At 40.2% G+C, this 20,907-nt stretch overlaps 1 protein-coding gene across 3 annotated transcripts in view; it reads right to left on the bottom strand.

The window, feature by feature from the left end:
• The window catches only part of FAM83B (family with sequence similarity 83 member B), an 84,171-nt gene extending 67,971 nt beyond the window's left edge, over positions 1-16,200 (bottom strand). The window contains exon 1 of one of the 3 annotated variants that reach the window (XM_046006568.1): positions 16,084-16,200. The gene's annotated coding sequence lies outside the window, so the exon portion shown is untranslated. Of the gene's footprint in view, positions 1-1,784; positions 1,913-15,988; positions 16,057-16,083 lie in introns of those variants that run through there. The other 2 variants (XM_046006567.1, XM_046006569.1) reach the window with 2 other exon arrangements.
• Between the last annotated feature and the right edge of the window lie 4,707 nt (positions 16,201-20,907).

Genomic DNA, 20,907 nt, shown 5'->3' with positions numbered 1-20,907 from the left:
AAAAGATGTAACCAGTCACTAATCATACAGAGACGTACGTTGTCAAGAAGTGGGAAACAGGGCCACAAGTTTTGTTGAAAGGGTGGGGAGAGCAGAAAAGGTTCAGCACACATACTAAGGCAGAGCTAACAAACAAGGAAGATAAAAGATCCACTTGGCTCTTTTAGTGGAGACAATCCTGTCCCCATCCCTAGGCTCAAAATTTTTACCAACAAAGTCCAAAAGTATAGAGAGCCTAACGATTAAATTGATACAAGAAAACAAAACAACATCTTTATGCTACTGGTATGTACTGGGTAGAAGCCAGGGACGTTGTTAAACCTACTTCCATACACAGGACAGCCACCTTCGTTAAGACATTATCTGACCCAAAATGTCTATGGTGCCATAATTGAGAAATCTTCATCAAGTTGTTCACTTAATATATGCATGGTATCATACTACTAATTAATGACCTTTTCGATGTAAAGATCTTTTTTGCACCTACACTGGACTCATTTTTAACAAAGAAATAAGGCTTTTATTTACTTGACAGAATCAATCCATTGGATTATAGTAGAGTTCCCTAAGGTTTCCTGAGGTGGGGTGTTCATTTGATAATTCCGGTTCATGTAGGGACAGCATCCAGTGATCCCATGAAAATCACATCTATTATTTGTAATTGCTTAAGACAGCAGTTAATTACTGGTTGTTTACAAAACTCTTTAATTTTCTTAGCAGTTATTTCCTAAACTTTAAAATGTAACTTTTGAACTCCTGTACCATGTGAAGCTAAATACCTATTATCTACATAGAAGCTAAAATACATGAAGTGCTTTAAAAAACTGTATTGATTCCCAAGCTTTCTCTAGGTAAATATGTACACAGCAACTATAAAAAAATTCACTCGAGCTATGCGTAAACTGCGAAACCACAGACATCAAAAAGGACCATGAATGTAAAATAAAGCCACGAAGACAAAGACACATAGTTAATTATGAAGGGAAAAAAAAACAACTGAAGATGAAAAAAAGTAAAACACCACAGGACTCATCAAATGGCAATGCCAGATACCATGCAGAAAATCATGTCACGGAAAAAAATGCAACAGCTGTGAGCATGGAAGTTGAGGTATTATGTAAAAGAGCTAAGACAAAAAATAAACAAGCTTGACGCTGTCCTGCTAGAGAAGCTACGCCCTCTAACCACTGTCTAGAGATACGCATTCATCACAAGAGCTATTTACAAGTGATAAATGTGAAAGAACCATTTACAAACAAATTTTAAGGGAGACCCATAAGGTAATAGCACTTGCATAAACGGGTGTTGCAATAAAACAGCACCTGTATTTAGTTACAGGCTGAATGTAGCACTCTCAGGAGTTCAATCCCTGAACATTTGAAGGGCTTAATTTGAGGACAAAATTAATTGGGTATGCCTTTAAACATGTAAAGGTGCATTATTTTATTAATTACCATTAAAAACTCCTAGAAAGTATATAAGCATACATAACAGAGTTAATGAGTAGAGAAAAATAAAAATTTCACTATGATGATATAAAAGCTAAACTGACCACTGGTCTCATCTGCCTGTAAAGTGACTCATTCCAAGAAAAATGGCTCATAAAATATGGGATTCAAATCCATGCCTCAAAAGCATTACAAATTTATTTGATATTGAATCTTTGGTGTCATTTGTGGGAAGTATAAATTCCAAAGGTATTAAACATTAGATTTCAACTCATGGGCTACTCTGGAAAACATTTTGGCAGTTTCATTATAAAACAAAATATGCAAATGACATACTTGTTTATGGTTTCTGATCTGAGAAGCTTCATTGAAAAGACTCTTGAAAGAACAGGTCAACAGAAAAAAATGCTCCAAAGAGAAATTACAACTTCCTTAAATGTACAAGTAGATGACCTGAGATCAAGATTCTGAAAGAAATACAAAAAGGATCACAGCTGCTGGTATCTCTGAGGTACCTTTTCTAGCCTCTGTCTTATGCTGTTTCTATTCTACTCCTAAATGCTCTTATGGGTTAAATAATGTCTTCTAACAAGGTATGTTCAAGTACACGCCCTCAGTACCTGTGAATGTGATCTTATTTGGAAACAGGGTCTTCTTTGCAGATGTAATCCGGTTAGGATGAGGTTTTATTTAATCCGTGGTCCACAACAGTCGAAAATTATGTATCTCTTTTTTCCTTGAATTTTTAGCTACCAAGATTGTGTTTGACTTTGAATTCGATTGCCAAAAATTTAAGATGGCAATTAAAACATTAAAGATATTATTACATTAAAAATTTTACTATAGGGGCGCCTGGGTGGCTCAGTGGATTACACCGCTGCCTTCGGCTCAGGTCATGATCTCAGGGTCCTGGGATCGAGCCCCGCATCGGGCTCTCTGCTCTGCAGGGAGCCTGCTTCCTTCTCTCTCTCTGCCTGCCTCTCTGCCTACTTGTGATGTCTCTGTCAAATAAATAAATAAAATCTTTAAAAAAAAAAAAATTTTACTATAATTGTCAAGTGGCCAAGTGCAATTTGATATCAAATTTTGTCATCCAAACTTTTAAAAAAAATTCTCAGCTGGCTTTATAATAATACTTACAAGACAGCCCAACAGTACCAATTATAGTCTTCCACGGGGTCTGATTTTCTACAGGCCCAGGAATACATGAAAATACAGCACACACAGTCACAGGGTTCTGAAAGCAAATATCTCCATTTGTAGATCACGGATAGAATCACCCATCTCATCCAAGTCATGAAAAGGAAACTAAATGCCTCCAAGTCACTTTATAAATCCCAAACAAAAGTTCCACTTGCTCGATATCTAAACATTTTTTAATCCTTTAATTTCTTTTAATTGGACAATGGTATGACATTACTGATTTCATATTATCAAAGTACTTAATTCCAGGGTTTGTTTGTATTACCTGTTACTCAATATATTTTCCATCCTCAGTTTAAATTATAGTCTAGACATAAGAATATAAAAGCCCCCAATATATATTAACAATATTAAAAAATACTCATTCACTGTCATTTGGAATCATGGAGTAATTCCTGCAGAGAAATTCATAGGGGGGGAAAAAAACACTAAACCCTTTTCTTGGAGAGCATATACTCGATAGTCAAACTTTAGAGGACTACTCTATGCATGGCTTAAAATGCAAGTGGAATTAAAACAAATTACTGTTTTACCAACACCTAAACTACTCCTGAATTGCATTCTATCATGACACAAGCATTCCAGAAACTCCAATGGATGAGATAAGGTCATCCTAATGGGGTTGAATCTTGTGCTATAAACTGTTTCGTCTTGTCCTGATCCTGATCAATATTCGTTAACAATCATCCAGATGAATCAACAGAAACACACTGATACAGTCTGGCAGAAATAAACAGCATATGCATTAGGTGCCAGAATTAATTAATACGCAACATGATCTTAAACTGGTGAAACAATATATCAACATGAATGAGATTAAGTCCAATACAATAAATGTAAAAGTTTTAATTTACATTAAAAATTAAACATACAGGATCCCCGGGTGGCTCAATTGGTTAAGAGTTTGCCTTTAACTCAGGTCATGATCCCAGGGTCCTGGGATCCTGAGATGGAGCCCAGCATTTGGCTCTCTGCTCAGCGGGGAGCCTGCTTCTCCCTCTCCCTCTACTCTTCGACCTGCCTGTGCTAGCTCTCATTCTCTCTCTCAAATAAATAAATAAATATTTAAAAATTAACCATACAAGTACAGGATTGAGCACAGTTTAAGGTAGATTATGTCACAAAGAAGAGCTGAAAAATTAGAGGGTTTAATCCAAAGGGAACACTAACAGAGACACAGAAGAACAGTCTTTTTTTTTTTTTTTTAAGATTTTATTTATTTATTTGACAGGGAAAGATCACAAGAAGGCAGAGAGGCAGGCAGAGAGAGTGGGGAAATAGGCTCCCTGCTGAGCAGAGAGCCTGCTGCAGGGCTGGATCCCAGGTGGGGCTCGATCCCAGGACCCTGAGATCATGAGCCAAAGGCAGAGGCTTAACCCACTAAGCCACCCAGGAGCCCCAGAAAATCAGTCTTTTAACTGCATGAAGGGGAAAAGCAGGGTTGAGTGACAAATCACTGGTTAGCTCAGGGACACAGAGGGGGTGAGATGGTTCAAGTTATGCCTTTCGCTCTGCCACATACTGGTGTTCAGATTTTGGTCACAAAATTACAGGGCTCTAAGCTCCATGTCCCTCACTAGGAAAATGGGTAAAATAACAGTACTGACTGCAAAAGGACTAAATGAAATAAAAGCCCTCAACTCTGTATCAGCCATAAAGACTGCTCAAATAGGTAGTAAAGAAAGATGACTTCAAATACTTCCATTTTGACCTCAGTGTGTACTTTCTAATTGATTAAATTCTTCTTCCCAGCTTATCTTTTAACTCAAGCAAAAGACCCTTCAGGCAAAGCATCCCATGATGGTAATTGAAATTACCCCTCAAGCAATGAGCACTGCCCTGAGCCAGTGACACCCCTCATGATTGACCCCAAGACAATTATGGGACTGACCTTTCCAACCCACCTGCAGTAACCCACTGACCTTTGTCCCACATTTTCCTTATATAAACCTGGAGATATTTTCAGCACTTTGTGGAGACAGTCTTTGAGGAGCTAGTCCACTGTCTCCCTGGTGGTGGCCTCACTGAAATAAACTCCTTTCTCGTTTCCCTACCACTACTGTCTCTGCCTTTGGCTTTTGTCAGCAGTGAGTGGCAGAACCTGGTCTGTTTGGGACCCCGGAACCAGGCACTCTTGCACCCCCACACCCTGGTTATAGTAATATAGAAGAGAATTTTACTTAATAATATGGTTGGAGCACCTGGGGACTCAATCCTTAAGTGTCTGCCTTCAAGCTCAGGTCATGATCCCAGGGTTCTGGAATTGAGCCCTGAATTGGGCTCCCTGCTCAGCAGGAAGCCTGTTTCTCTGTCTCCCACTCCCCCTGCTTTTGTTACCTCCCTCTCTGTGTCTCTGTCAAATAAATAAGTAAAATCTTTAAAAATAATGATAGTGATAATAATATGGTTCTATTTTTCTCTTATATTCTTAATGAGTATCCTCTTTCTGTATGTAATCAAGCAGAGGGCATATTTCTGAAAGAATCTTATAATGTGTAATAAGCTGGGCTCCAGGGCACCCTTGCCAAAATTCTAATATGATATTCATTTTGCCTGCTGAAAAGATCTATGATGCCCAGACACTTGCTAACATTGTCTGGAGGGAGGGAGGTGGTTACAAAAAGTGTTTATCATATGACAAGGAACTGCCTCATATCCTTCTCAGTTTCTAAGTCAGCCTTCACAATTCAGCTTCATTTTTTTTTTTTATGTTCAGTTAGCCACTGTATAGTACATCATTAGTTTCTGATGTAGTGTTCATTGTTTACGTGTAACACCCGGTGCTCCACACAATACTGGCCCTACCCACCACCAGGTTAGCCCATCCCACGCCCCTCCCCACACAAACCCTCAGTTTGTCTCCCAGAGTCCATAGTCTCATGGTTCCTCGGTGTCTCTGATTCCCGCCCCCATCAGTTTTCCTTCCCTTCCCCTATGGTCAGTTTTTCTTTTTTTTTTTTTTTTTAAGAGAGAGAGAGAGAGAAAGAGCACACACACAAGCAGGCACAGCTAACGGTGGGGGTGCAGAGGGAAAGGGAGAGAGAATCTTAAGCAGGCTGCATGGATCTCACCACTCTGAGATCATGACCTGAGCTGAAATTAAGAGTCAGACACTCAACCAGTCAACTGAACCACTCAGACCCAGCCCCTCAGCTTCATTGTTTTGAGGTGGCATAAAGAATATTCTACACACTCATTCTCAAATGCAAAACAAATAAAAAGCCAAGAAGCCAAAAGCTGGCTCCAGTAGTTTTGATAGCATGCAAAAATGCTTATTTTTTTAAAAGATTTTATTTATTCATTTGACAGAGAGAGATCACAAGTATCTCTGCCTCTGCAGAGAGGCAGGCAGAGAGAGAGGGGGAAGGAGGATCCCCGCTGAGCAGAGAGTCCCATGTGGGGTTTGATCCCTGGACCCTGGGATCATGACCTGAGTGGAAGGCAGAAGCTTTATCCCACTGAGCCACCCAGGTGCCCCCAAAATGCTTATATTATGATGCTCTATGGATAGCAAGCAGTCTACCAAACTATATAACAGCAGAAATATAATGAAAGAAAATTCATCCAAAAACAAAAGTAAAAACATATACATAAAAATGAAAGCGACTGCCTTGGAGAGGTGGTTTTATGGGTGATTTCTTAAACTACTTTACACTTTTCTGTGTTTATCAAATGTTTACCAATACACATGTACTATTTTGCTTTGGGAAAAAAGGAATTTTTAAGAGAATTTTTCCAATAGTTATTTTTTACTTTCGAACATCCTCTTCTTCTTCCATTCATATACTAAGTTGATGGTCATAGGTAATTCAAAACTCTGCATATAAAAGAGTTTAATAATTCTAACAGAGCAACATATGAACAAGTGCAGAATATGAGAAACTAAAGCTTTATGGATTCAGGGACCAAGAAGGAAAAAAGTGAAATAAAAGTAACTGCATGCACTTAATGAGGTCTGAGTAAGTAGTTCACTGATGGTGCAGTGCCTTCCCTAACTCCCCGGGGCTAGGAACAGAGGCATTGCAAGGAGTGCCCATAGCAATTTCTGCACGTATTATCACTTTCCATGCACTATTTAAATGCATTATTCCCCACCTTCTTCACTATAAACTCTGTGATGGTGGAGATTATCTTTGTTTAGCACAAGTATTAATGCTTAGTACATAATTGTTACATAACAAGCTAATAATATACTGCTTTAATAACAGCGTAATAGAATGAGAGCTGATTAAATATGATAGGCCCAACAAATCCTAAAATATAAATTTTTTTAAATGGTAATATCCATGCAGAACTTTTTAAGACTGAAGCACATAGCTGTTTCTATTAAATGGAGGTTAGTTTTTTGATAATACAAACTATTACCCATTGAAAAGGGCTTTTGAAAGACTAATTACAAAACCACTGAGCACTGCAAAAGTAATTAGATAAATCCATAGATCTCTATCAAAAATAAACATAAATACCAATTTCAAATGTGCACTTTGTGAAAAGGATAGACTTGTTATCAAGTGTCCTTTGGGAATTCTCCCTAAGAACTGTATTTTGAAATGTTTAATTATGTTCAAATCAGTCTGAAAATCGTTTCTGTGTATTTAAATTAATCTTCATGAAACAAAGTTCTAAGTCTTATTTTTTCACACAGTGATACAAATTAGCTGTAAAGTAGGACTTAGTTTTCCTGTTTTTGATATTTGTTCTGTCATTATATGAATTCATTTCACCAGGAAGAAAGGTTTCACTGGGTGTTTAAATGGATTATAATTATAGATATTTAGTATGCCATTAAGGTGAAATTAGAGTAAACTATATATTCCCGAGGAGTACTGAGAAATTTTAAAGTCTATATTTTCCAATGGATAAAACTGAGCAGTGTGAAGCTTAAGTTTATCTATCACGTCATCCAGACAGATTCTAGTTTCAAGAAGTATGGATCTCTCTACCCTAAAGGTAGGAAAACTTGCAACAAGATCAGAATCTTTTTTTTTTTTTTTCCCTCCCCTTGAGAGTGCTACAGTCCTAGGAGAAATGATTTTGAAGACAGACTACTGTTACTGCCAATGGTATCTGAAAATCATTGCTTGGGATACTGGGTTGGAGGTCAAAAGGCTAAGAATTTCCTTCAAATGCCTTCAAAGCTACTTATTTTTCTGCCACCTGGGCTTGGACTTGGGAACTTGACTTAACTGTACCTTCACTCTTCTCTGTCAGTATTCCTCCCAGGATAACGTCATCCAGTCTTACAACAGAAAATACTCTATATCCGCGGATGATTCAAACATCTTCAGATGTGACTGCTCCCCGCTGCTCCAGACTGATCTATTGGCCTGGTTTCTGATCACCTTCCCTGGTTTACTTTCTTTTTTTTTTTTTTTTTTTTTTTTTTTTTTTTTAAGATTTATTTATTTGACAGAGAGAAATCACAAGAGAGGCAGGCAGAGAGAGAGGAAGGGAAGCAGGCTCTCCGCTGAGCAGAGAGCCCGATGCGGGACTCGATCCCAGGACCCCGAGATCATGACCTGAGCCGAAGGCAGCGGCTCAACCCACTGAGCCACCCAGGCGCCCCTGGTTTACTTTCTTTACATGGAACATGCCGAGTTAATTCCCGTTTTAGGATCTTCACACTAGTCATTCCAACAGCCTGGAATTATCTTTCTTTTCATTCCTATCTTACTCCTGTGGCACCTTCTTAGGGAGGTCAAGAACCTACCCTCTCTGCTACGCTTAATTCTATTACCTGGTTTTATTTAACTTCTAGCACTTATAATCATGTAAAAATAATCAAGATATTTATTTACTCGCCATTGGCTGTGTCCTCCTCACTAAAATGGAAGTTGAGGCCACCAAGCTGTTTATTCTAATTTATCTGTGCCACTGTCATATGGGGCATTCCTTGAGTATCACTACCAACTTAGATAAGGCCTATTGTCTTACATCTTAAGTATGCTGGGATCTATGTTCCACTCTGCCTCACTTGTCATCACAAAGGGGAACTAACTAGGGGTCTCCCTATTTCCTTATTTGTTTGCCTGACCAACCCTCTCCAAGTCATAACACCTATCCATGATTCCCTGATTACCACAGGAAGTGGGTTCAGGATCTTTCAACCTCAGCTTCTAAACCTCTGTAGAATATAAAACAAGGACTTGATATATTTAGATGAGAGCACAAGGGCCCCATGAGCAAAATGTTGAATGTGTCTCATATGCCCTCTTGTCCCAGCTTCTGAGTCTACTTAAGACAACAGAAAGCCAATCTGGGCACACACTGACATTTATAGAACAGGTGCTGCTGTAGGAAAACATCATGAATATGTGCTCCAAATGAACAATGAAAGTGGCTTTCCAAATACTGGTAACAAAAACAGTGTGCTTCATCTTTGAAAAAGTGAAAGGTTACAAACAAAAGGTCTGAAGAAAATGTGTTTTCCTTATGCACCTTGGGAACGTCAATCAAAAGTCAGTGTTGTGGGGTGCCTGGGTGGCTCAGTGGTTTAAGCCTCTGCCTTCGGCTCAGGTCATGATCTCAGGGTCCTGGGATCGAGCCCCGTATCGGGCTCTCTGCTCAGCGGGGAGCCTGCTTCCTCCTCTCTCTCTGCCTGCTTGTGATCTCTGTCTGTCAAATAAATAAATAAAATCTTTAAAAAAAAAAAAAAAAGTCAGTGTTGTAAGTATTCAGAGGCAATAAAAAAATCTTGGGACTATTAAAAAGTAGAGGAGTGGGGCATCTGGGTGGCTCAGTTAAGCATCCGACTCTTTAAGAGTTTTTTATTTCAGCTCAGATCATGATCTCAGGGTCCTGAGATCGAGCCCTGCGCAGTGCTCTAATTCTGCCTGACCCTTTCCCTCTGCTCCTCCCCTCACTCCCGCTTGTGTGTGAGCTCTCTCTCTAAAATAAAAATCTTTAAAAAAAATTAAAATAGAGGTTTAAAACAAATAATATTGTAGAAACTGTGCAAGGAGACACAAGTTTATTAGTTAACATGCCAAAAAATATTAAGTATTAATAATATACCTAGCCCAGAAAGATTTTAATTTGTATAATTTGATTTGTATAAAGAGCCATATAAGTAAACAGAACATGCAAAGCAATTCCAATGTCTATTTCTCTCAGGATTCACTTTTAATTAAGCCTGCTTAGATAGCTCTATCACAGATGAAATGAAGTGCTTCTTTTTTATTTTCCCTCAGAAATTCCCCCAAAAAATCTGATTGGAAAACTAGCCCGTCCTAGTTTAAACCTTGTATGGTTTTCTTCATTGGCTCCTCTCACTTGGTTATAGAACACTTGCACACACAGAAGTTAACCAAAAAGATACAAATACATTTTTTTTTTAATGTGTAAAATGCTGTTGGTTTGTAAAGATGGATTTCTAGGTCTTGTGGGTCATGCGTAAACAGTCTTCCCTCACTCCTGTGCTACATTCCTGTGACAGTGGTTCTACCCTGGGAAACTGTAACGGCTTGAGTGAAGGCTCAGGCTTCTAAAGTTTTAGTCATGGTTCCCTAAACCAGATCTGGGCCAGAAACTGCACCTGGCAGCTCTTCCGTTTCACTCCCATTTGTCTGTAAGGCCCATGTCAGTATAACTGTGACAGAGAAAGGAGACGATACCCCAAATAAGGATACCACTATGCTAAGATATGAAAATTAAACATAATAGTTTCTTTAACTCAAGTAATTCATGAATTTATCAAGTCATTTATTCTATGTATAATACGTGAACACACACTTATTTACGATGTTCATAGGCTCCTGTCCCAACTTTTGCATAACTGTATTTTGGGTCCAATGGTCTTAGAGAGATTTTAATTTTCTTTAGTGTCATTTTCTTACTGAAATTTTTTTTTTTTTAAAGATTTTATTTATTTATTTGACAGAGAGAGACACAAGTAGGCAGAGAGGCAGGCAGAGAGAGAGGAGGAAGCAGGCTCCCTGCTGAGCAGAGAGCCTGACGCTGGGCTCGATCCCAGGACACTGAGATCATGACCTGAGCCGAAGGCAGCGGCCCAAACCACTGAGCCACCCACCCTACTTAGTTTTTTTTGACCTTTGAACTTTTCTACATTAGACACTGACACTAAAAAGTACCTTTCCTGCGATGAATCCAGTTTTCAACCCATCAATTAACAAATATTTCAACTTACTGCACAGAGGCTGTGAGCATGTCAATATCCAGTTTGAATAACACCATTATCTTTCTTTTTTACTATCTTATTTGCACCCTTATTTGAATATCTTTTTGAAACTTTAATCTATTTTATAAATTTTAGGAAAACGGAAAAATGAAAGTCTTGATGTTAGTAAAATGTTTATCTAATAAGTTCAATATAATAGAGGTAAAGATAGAAATTATTGAACATGCCAAAGAAGGCAAATCTTGAGTTTTAATCAGATGATCACTGTACACATGTTCTATTAAGGTAAAGAACATGTTTTATAAAAAATTTTTATTTATTTAATTGACAGAGAGATGGAGAGTGAGAGAAAGAGCAAGAGGACAAGCAGGGGGGCAGCAGAGGGAGAGAGAGAGAGAGAAGCAGGCTCCCGACTGAGCAGGGAGACCAACATAGTCCTGGAATACCCAGGACTCCAGGACCATGACATGAGCTGAAAGCAGACACTTAACCCTGTGCCACTCAGACGCCCTAAAGAACATTTTTTAAAACGTATAAAATGTCAGAAGTGTATTGTTGAATAGTGTATCTAATATTTAACGTGTAACTGGCAATTTTATTTATATTTTAACTCTTACAGAACAAAATTACCTCTGTAATATGTTAATTGATTTTCCTATTATTTGAATTGTATAGACTTTTAGAAACCTAAAATGTACCAAAATAGGAAACTGTACGGATATTGAGAGATGACAGACTGAAATAAAGGCAAATAGGTGAACAGATGGAGAAATAGCCAAATAAACAGAAGTAGGGAATGGGCGAGAAGGAAAAAAAAAAAAAAAAGATGAGAGGTGGGCCAGAAAATGAAGATGAGCCTAAGGAGGAAAAGGGACAAAGAAAGGAGGGAAGGGAAGACAGAGGAAAAGAAAGAAAAGGAAGAGAAGCACAGGGAATGAACAAAGAAGCCAGAAACCATAAGATACTGCAAAAATCAGAGATGACAGAAGGAAGAGATGGAGGAAAGGCAGGCATGAACCTGCAGCAAGGAGGGAATCATGGGGGGACGTGGTCACCAGTTCCTTACTCAAGAACAACTCGGCTTGATTTTGCCCTTCTCTAACAAATAATCAGAAATCACATTTATTCGAGAAAAAGACAATTCTTCTAAAACATCAGGAAACAGCTGCTGAATGAGTCAGAGGAGACTAAGTAGTTGGAGCAATGTACTGTTAAGAATGAAGCCATCACTGCCTGCGTGTGGGAAAAAGGACCGTCTAGACAATCGCTCCGCTGGGTGACTCTAACCGCAGCCACTGTGGTGGAAGATGCCACTTTTTAGTACTCTAGAAACTGCCTTTTCTTCCCCAAGTGAGTCATGTTTATATAATCAGAGAGACAACTTGACAATCAATAGAGAACTAAAACCCTTTGAAATGAAACTTTGACAAAACAAGTGAAAATAATGAACTGCCCAGTAATACTACGGGGAGACATCAGTTAACGTTATTTTACCATACTTTCCATACAAAGTGATCACAGAGGATCTCAGAGAAGGATGAGACATGCCACTGAAAAGTCAGAGGCCAACAGAGTTTAGGTACTTTGTCCAAAATCCCGACTGAGTCAGGTCTGCTAATGTTCAATTTCACAAATGATTAATGGACATATACAATATCTGCTGGGACTTCCAGAGAATATGAAGGAAATATTAAGTAAGTGGACCAGATTCATTAATTTCTGTTTGCACTTAGAAATGTTATTAGGTCCCTAACTGGAAGCTTCCTGAGATCCAGGAACAGTATCTTGCTTGCTGTCTTCCTACTCAGAGTGGAACACATTGCTCAGCACAAAACAGTCAACACATGCATGTTTAATGAATGGATAGAGAGTAAGAGCAAAAAGTCATAATTTTTAGATCTCAGTACTGTGTAACTTTTGTGTAAACGCTTCAAAATCGGCCACTGCCAGCATCATGGAGATTACACCTGGCCCATGCCAGTTCTCAAGAGGCTGACCATCACCACCTTACCTTCCCCAGAGATGGGTGCAGTCTGCAACTACATGCTACAAGGCCCAAAAGATAAAAGCCATGTGCCTTTAGGGGACATCTGGCCTAACTCCTAAGGACAATATGAAAATAAAACAAAATTACAAACTGAGGAGTAATTAGATGTCCCCAGAGGAAAAGGTTCCTCCTATCAGCTTTGATCACATGATTCAAACACTTCCCAACACAGATGTGCCCAATGGGTGAAGAATCCTTGTGCTTGGATCATCTCTCCAAGCCAGTCTCATCTTCCTCACTGCACCATGGCTGCTGAAAACATCATCTGTCTCCCTGAGGCCCCACTGTGACCTCCTGTATATGTTAGCCTCCCAACTCCTGAATAAACCCTCCTTCCCAGTTCTGGAGCCAACTTGCTCCCACTCCACTCCACCGCCACACGAGCCCTTTTGTCTGGAGCCCACCACTTCCCTAATTCCTGTGTCAGCAGCCCACAGTACTCAGTTTCCAAGGATTAGTAGTACTAACCCCCCAACCCCTGAACCCTACTTCACCCTTGGGGGCTTGGATAGACACCACAAACCAATGCTAACGCCCAATGGCCTGCCTCAGTAAGAAGGAAGCTCCAGCTGAAGGCTCCAGCACATTTTCTCAGAGAAGTGTTGATGGATTTAATTTTTGGTGGAGCTTAGGCACTATGTGCATAAACTTTAGTCCACAGTATCTTAAAATCTATAGTCATCAGTCCGAACACCATTTTTGGGATGGTGGGGAGACTGTATTCTGACTTTTAAATGATAAACTCACCAACAAAACTCTAAAATACATTCCACTTCCAGATTAGAAATAATTCAACAAAAATATATTTCAAAATTACCAGTAACATTGTGTTTAACAGACTCTGAATTGTGAAACATCCTTAGAACACTCATATTTTACAAGTTACAGGAGGACAGATATGTAAACTTACCCAACTAGCTAAACAAGGACAGCTTGTAATTTTACAAATAATTAGTTAAATTAAGCTAAGTGGGACCTTTTCAAAAGCTCTCCGCCAACCAGATAATGTTACAGAAGAGGCCTGCTTTACTGGGATCACACTTTCACACACAAGATTCTCAAGACTTAAACTATAATGTTACATCTTGGAAACTCATTATTATATAATGTAATCGAAAAGGAAACAGGTAGATGAGTGGCTGCAGGATAAGTCATAGTCAAGAAAATACTCAATGTATGAACCTCCACCATAAACTATAAGGGGATATGGTAGCAGGAGAATAACAAGAATTATAAAATTAACCATCCCCAAAGAGGTTAGTTATAGTTAAAGCAATAATCTCCATAGAGTAATCACAAAGACATCACTGAGTCAGCACCAGAGGTGCGGTTTGTCTCCATCTACGCAATCCCTTTCAGCAACTGTTCAATAGGTAAAGCTTCCCACAATAAGTTCTGAGCATCTGTGGTCTAGAATGTGCAAGCTTTAAAAGCAGGATCCACCCAGCCCCTCAGGCAGGCTCTGCAAGGTGAAGCCAGCACTCTTTAATAGGTGTGTACAACTACATGTGCCCTAAACCCAAAAGCCAGGGGGCAGAATTTGAAACTGGAAGGTGTGGGGACTGCCATCATCTTGGGAACTGCCATCATCCTGAGAAACAAACAAAACAAAGACCCCCAACCCCCCTTCATGCTGTTTCACACCCTTCTCATTCTTTAGTTATTTTGAAAAACCAACCCGACAAACAAAAAAACAGCTTTCTCTTCTAAGGCTCTTTCATCACTGCTCCCTTGTCCTATTTCTTGTCAGGACTGATTCAGCCTCAGTCATGGATTTCCCTGGGGCTCTTGCGCTGGTTGGGGATGAGAAAGGGAAAGAGGGGAGATACCTGCCAGGAAGTAAACCAGAAAAATATGTAGCAAGTGGGAATCTGGAAATGAGTTGCTGGGCCATCTTGGTCTACACCCTTGACTGTTAGCAGCTGGCATGGCTTTTTCTTTGTGTTCTGGCCTTCTCGGAGTTCTCCACTTCTGGGTCAGAAACCCTAGAACCTAGAATCTCATCACTGCATGCACAGTCAGGATGGTATCTTTTTTTTTTTTTTTTTTTTAAGATTATTTATTTATTTATTTGACAGAGAGAGATCACAGGTAGGCAGAGAGGCCTGCAGAGAGGGAGGGGAAGTAGGCTCCCCGCTGAGCAGAGAGCCTGCTGCGGGGCTTGATCCCAAGCCCCCGAGATCATGACCTGAGCTGAAGGCAGTGGCTTAACTCACTGAGCCACGCAGGTGCCCTGTCATGACAGCATCTTATGTTCCCACAGCCTCCTCCCTATAAAGCACCATTGTCTCTCTACATAGTCATGAATGCAACTAACACATGGACATTCTTTGCCTCCTCACACACCTTCTAGAGGTAATACGTCTCCCAGCGTGCTACAAAGAATGGGCCTAAAGTCTCCAAGTACCTTTCCAGAAGCTATCTGCTCTAGGCGCACTGTGCCTTTAGAGCAGTGGTTCTCAAAATCTGGAATGTACCAGAACCACCAAGCAACCGAACCAAGGACACAGACCCAGGCCAACTGGAGTTTTGAAAGCACAGGTTTCAACTCATCTGTGGACAGAAGCCCATCGGATACAAACAGGAGAAGAGATTTTGTTAAGAATAACTTTGCCTTCCTTTCGCAGTTCCTCTCCCCACTCAAAATCTAAAGAACACATATGCCCTTCTGCAGGCTCGCTGCCCCCCCCCCCCAGCCACTTCGCTACTTGGGCCCCCACCCCCCGCCAGACCACACTACCCGCTGCCTTTACTTCCTCCTACAAGGTTCTTCCCAGACCCTTCCCACCGCTCTCTCCACAGGGGTGTGCGACGGACTCCTTGGGGGCAGAGAAAACAAATCCCACGTCCAGGCTGGGCGGCGCCCGTTCCTGGGGGAACCCGAACCCACCCCTCCGGAGACCTAACTTTTCAAACTTCCCTTTGCGCTCTCAGCCACGCGACAATGAAAGAAAGTTGACCGGTCAGAGGTACCCGACCTCTGCACCTCGGCGAACTGCCAACCCCGCGCCGGCTCGTGATTCCCCTCCCTGCCCCGCTCCACCGGGTCGACCCAAGGTGGGTGCAGCCTCGGGACCCCACCGCACCCCGCTCGCGCGCCTGCCAGTCTCCCGCCCACCGCGACCGCGGAGGGCAGCCCAGAGCCCCACTTACGGCCAGGAGCGCCCCCGAGCCGCGCGCAGCCGCGCCCGCCACCGAACGTTTGCCGCCCAGGAAGCCGCGAGGCGGAGGGAGGGGAGGGGAGTTACCTGCAGAGCGTCAGGTCGGCGGAGGGAAGCTGACTCCCGCCCCGACCGCGCCTCCCTGGGCCTGGGTGCAGAGCCCAGTGAGGGCGGGTGTGGGGACGAGTTGCAACAAGTCCCAAGTGGTGCCACACCAAACCCCGCGCAACCAGAAAGCGCTCGCTACCTGTCTGAACTCAGAAACCCAACCCTCTCGCAACCCAGCCCTCTACCAGCGAAGTATAAAGCCTTCCTGCCCCGTCCGCCCTCGAGGCTCCGGGGCGATTACAAGTCCCGACACCTGGGCCTGGGCGAGCAGAAATCCAGGAGGACCACAGCGCACACCTGGGAAGGGGGTGGACCTCGGAGAAGCCGGGCTGTGCTCTCACCCGCGTCCTTCCAGCGCTCTGGAATGCGTGGGGAGGGGGGGCGAAGGGGCCTCGGGGTTAGAGGGGGGCGTGGGGGAGGGGGTGGTACCACCCTCGGGAGAGTGGGGCGGATTCAGCCTGCAGGAGATAATTCCACTCAGCAGCCAGCAATGCAGACCCCCTACCCAACCGCCTGAGTGTTTCCAGGCTTGGGAAAGAGTAGGAGGTGGAAAGGTGATAGAAACAGTGCTGTGCACCTACCTTTTTATGTGAAAGAGAAATGCTAAACATCATCAAAGATTTGGTATCGACTTTGGATGACCCTGGTTGCTGACTTGAGATGAAAGATACTACTGTTTACAGTAGGAATACCTGCGTGAAAAGCAGGTCATTCTAGGTGCTATACTGTGTAACAAACTAAAAGGGGAATAGCGTCATTATCATTTGGTTTTAACATAAAATAATTACAGCAATTAATAAAATTTATTTTAAAAATGTGTCTACATCTCAATAAATCTCTTAGGAATGTTTCTAATAATTGTATAATCATATAGTCTTCAAAATATAGCCACTTGCAGCAAACGTTAAAAATGCAGCCTACTACGGGAAATAAGGAAACTTAGGGTAATAATAAGCATATTTTAAGCTTTTGGCATGATATGTAAATTATCATAAATGGAATTGACCTTAAAAATGACTTTTATGGATATTTCGCTCTGAATAAAACGCTTGGGGAAAATGTTAAGCCATAGGGATTTCAGTTAGGTCTTGACTGATGAGTAGATTTAGACAGGAGAATGAGATTTACATATTCTAGATACTGAAACGGAGCAAAGGACTATGTCAGTAAAAACAAGTTCCAAGAGAGAACAAAGGTAGGCTTCCCAGATTGTGGTGTCTGTGATTTACAGTTTCTTTTCTTCACCAGTATATGGAGAATCATCTTCTTTTATATATATAACTTTTTTTTCTTCTGTTCCTGTAATTTCCATGTCTAACCTTTTAATATTTTTGCAATCCAGGTCTTCATTTTGACATCTGACTCACTCAATTTGTATTATCTGTGTGATACCTCATTTACTCATTTGCTTTTACAATGTTCAAAAATAATTCTGGATGTTTCTTATGAACATTTCAGACTGCACTCATAAATATACACTTACTTAAAAATAGCAAGAATGTTTAAACTGAACAAGTTAAAATGGGCCCATAGAAAGTCTGATTTTGTTAAGATATTCATTTATACATAACTCAAGTGAAATTTCAAAGAAGGATATTTACTAGAGTGTTAATTATTAAAAGCAAATGAAAGAGAGGAAAATGTAGGTAGAGAGAGAGAATTCATTAAAGGTTCTATGCTAGGGGTGCCCAGGTGGCTCAGTGGGCTAAAGCCTCTGCCTTCGGCTCAGGTCATGATGCCAGGGTCCTGCGGTCGAGTCCCACATCAGGTTCTGTGCTAAATAGGGAGCCTGCTTCCCTCCCTCTCCCTCTGCCTGCCTCTCTGCCTACTTGTGATCTCTGTCTGTCAAATAAATAAATAAAATCTTTTTAAAAAAAAAAGGTGCTATGCTAAAGGCCTTCTGTCCTTAGTGGGATGGGAAAATATGTAAAAGTGATGTGACCCCTTAAGAAGCTTATAACTCAGGTGAAGACACTGCTCACTTCGGAGCACATATAATAACTCAGGTGAAGACAGAGGACACATGAACAAGGAAAGGAAGCTAATAGTACAAGCCAGTATGAGGAACTAGAAATGGAAAGCACACAGGTCTTTAAAAGGTAAGAATAAGAAATGATTAACTGCTTAAATCATTAAGGGATGCTGATGGAACTTCACAGAACTGTAGGAATTTGAATTGAATAAAGACAGAAGTCATTATTACTAGACTAAGTTTGTGCCCCTTTAAGAGCTCTAAAATATACATATTTTAATGCAGTTTAAGACAATGGCTTCCAGGCAGATAAACGCATTGATACAGAAAGAATGTCACGTGTAACAATAAAAAAACTAGACATGTTTATCTAAAACATTTTTCCCAAGTATGCTGAGGGAAGTTAAGAAGCAAAATTACTCAGTGTTGGCAAAACCTACTACTGGCTGAATCAGAACATTAGTTTAATAGTCTTAAGACATTTCATGTTAAGACTACTGTGAAAATTATTTTGAAATAAGCTTCATAATCATTTCATATATCTGCCACATTTAAATTGTTACATAAAATACTATGTAAGTGTCACTGGTTCAACACATAGAGTTTTCTATAGGAAAGGAATTGTGCCAGGAACTTGGCAGAGGATGGAAAGATGAATAAAGCATAGTAGATACACAGCTAGGAATCATCCATGTTTATCCGAATTCTTGACTTGTCTGTGTGTGCTTGTGTGTATGTTTATATGTGTGTCAAGATGGAACAACTTAAACACAATTTAAAGTCCGCAAAGATGTTAGAGTATTTGTGAGGAAGAAGTATAGAAACAAATATAATTAAATAAAATTAGATAGATACATTTTTATTTTATTTTAATATTTTCTTTTCCATCACAAAATTCCTTTGGAAGGAATGAAAAATAATTATACTTTGTGATTCCTTCATTTTCAAAATTATTGTGTAGTACTCTGAAGTTTCTTTTAAATCTGTAAGTATCAAAAAGTTTAGATAATTTTAATATTATTTCAGGGAATGAGCTAGAGAAATAAAATGACAAAACAGGAGAAAACCATGGTCCTTTCTTTTTAAATAGCTATCTCATTAGATCGTACCCTCTCATGAATACATTCCCTCTTCTGTTTCTTTTCAGCAGATCAAATACATGAAAATATAAGGTCGTTTACATTTTTCATAACACACATAAATAATTTTTAAACCCTTGCCAGTACTTACTGGTAAGATGAATAATCATGCAATTAAGTGGATGGACAGAACATGAAGCGATGTTATTTGATATAAAGTAGAAGTAGACGATATTTGATATAAAGTACTGATTATTGTAATGATTCAATGTCTTAAATATTCATTATTAGTCTTTTGTTGCCAATATTTGCTAAGAGATATGAAAATTGTCCAAGTTAAATATCTTTTAAATTACTTCTCCTGAAAGTCGTGAGCTCTTTGCCATCGTTATGGATGAATATGAATGCCATCTTCCGAGGTATTTTATCATGGCAATATGTAACAGTCGTCATCACCAACATTATTAACACAATCACAGACATCCATTGCTATCCTATGTTGTATAAATTATGTAGAAATACATCAGTCGTGATCTTTCTAGGTGCCCTCAGAGGCAATCATTATCTGGACCAGATTTCACAGAGGTCAACTGAGGTCTGCAATATAAATTATAGTTCTGTAGTTAAAAGAAAAAAAGAAAGAGGCAGCAAGAGAGAGAGAGAGGAGAGGAAAATTTGATAAACTGCCAATTCCATGGGCCTTTTCTGGAAGATCTGGTTTTCAGATGTCAGCCATTCTGTATCACTGTCTCCCAGATATAGAATGTTTATTTATACTTCATGCCTTTGCCCATCTCTGCTCAGTAGATGTCCAGCCTGTGATGCCTTTCTTGCTTCTTTCTGCCTCTCTGTAGGATCGCCATCCTTCAAGACGCAACTCTATTCCTTCATTGTCTAATTTTAGCTTTGGCTTGCATGGGCTTCTTAAAAATGCATAAGCCTTAATCCCCTTTCTACTTCTCTACCAAAGATATGTGATTTTATAACACCCCCATTATTGTTTGTATCTCTGTGGTGTTTGTTTTCTGTTTGTTTGTTTGCTTGTTTGTTTTGCCTGTTTGTTTTTTCTCCTGGGCTGAGGTTGAAGTCTTCAGGTATAATTTAATCTCCTCGGTGTCTTGACTTATCTTCCATTCAGATCAGTAATTCTCAGTACAAGGGCTACCAACCCATAGGGGACTTGTAGAAGATGCTATAATGACTGAGGGCTCTACAGGAACTTAGTGGGCGAGGATCCAGAATGATATATGTCCTATAATATGTCCTTCACAATGGAAAATGACCCCCTCTCTTGTACAAGTAATAGCAGTTCTGCCAGATATAGTGAAGGTGAAAAGGCCTTTAATAATTACCTAAGTCTAGAATTTCTCTGTTTTACACACAACAGAGGAATGTTTTAGCACAGTTTGAATATATACCAAATTCCAGGAATCCAATTACAACATTTTTTTTTAATTTAGACATTTGTTAAGAATTATTCATTTATTTTATTTTATTTTTTAAGGTTTATTTTTTTCTTTTAGAGAGAGAGACCAGGGAATGGGCAGAGGGAGATGGAGAGAGCGAATCTCAAGCAGACTCCCCACTGAGTCCCTGCAGAGCCCAATCTGGGGCTGGATCTCACAACCTTGAGATCATGACCCGAGCAGAAACTAAGAGTTGGACATTCAACTGACTGGACACCCCAATTCCTTATTTTTAAGTCACAACACTGACAGAACTACATCAGAGTTACCAAGAAAATTCATGAGC

The sequence above is a fragment of the Meles meles genome, chromosome 5 (assembly GCF_922984935.1).
Source record: "Meles meles chromosome 5, mMelMel3.1 paternal haplotype, whole genome shotgun sequence".
Taxonomy (NCBI): domain Eukaryota; kingdom Metazoa; phylum Chordata; class Mammalia; order Carnivora; family Mustelidae; genus Meles; species Meles meles.
The sequence above is the reverse complement of the archived record's forward strand: the minus strand, read 5'-3'. Positions and strand labels throughout refer to the sequence as shown.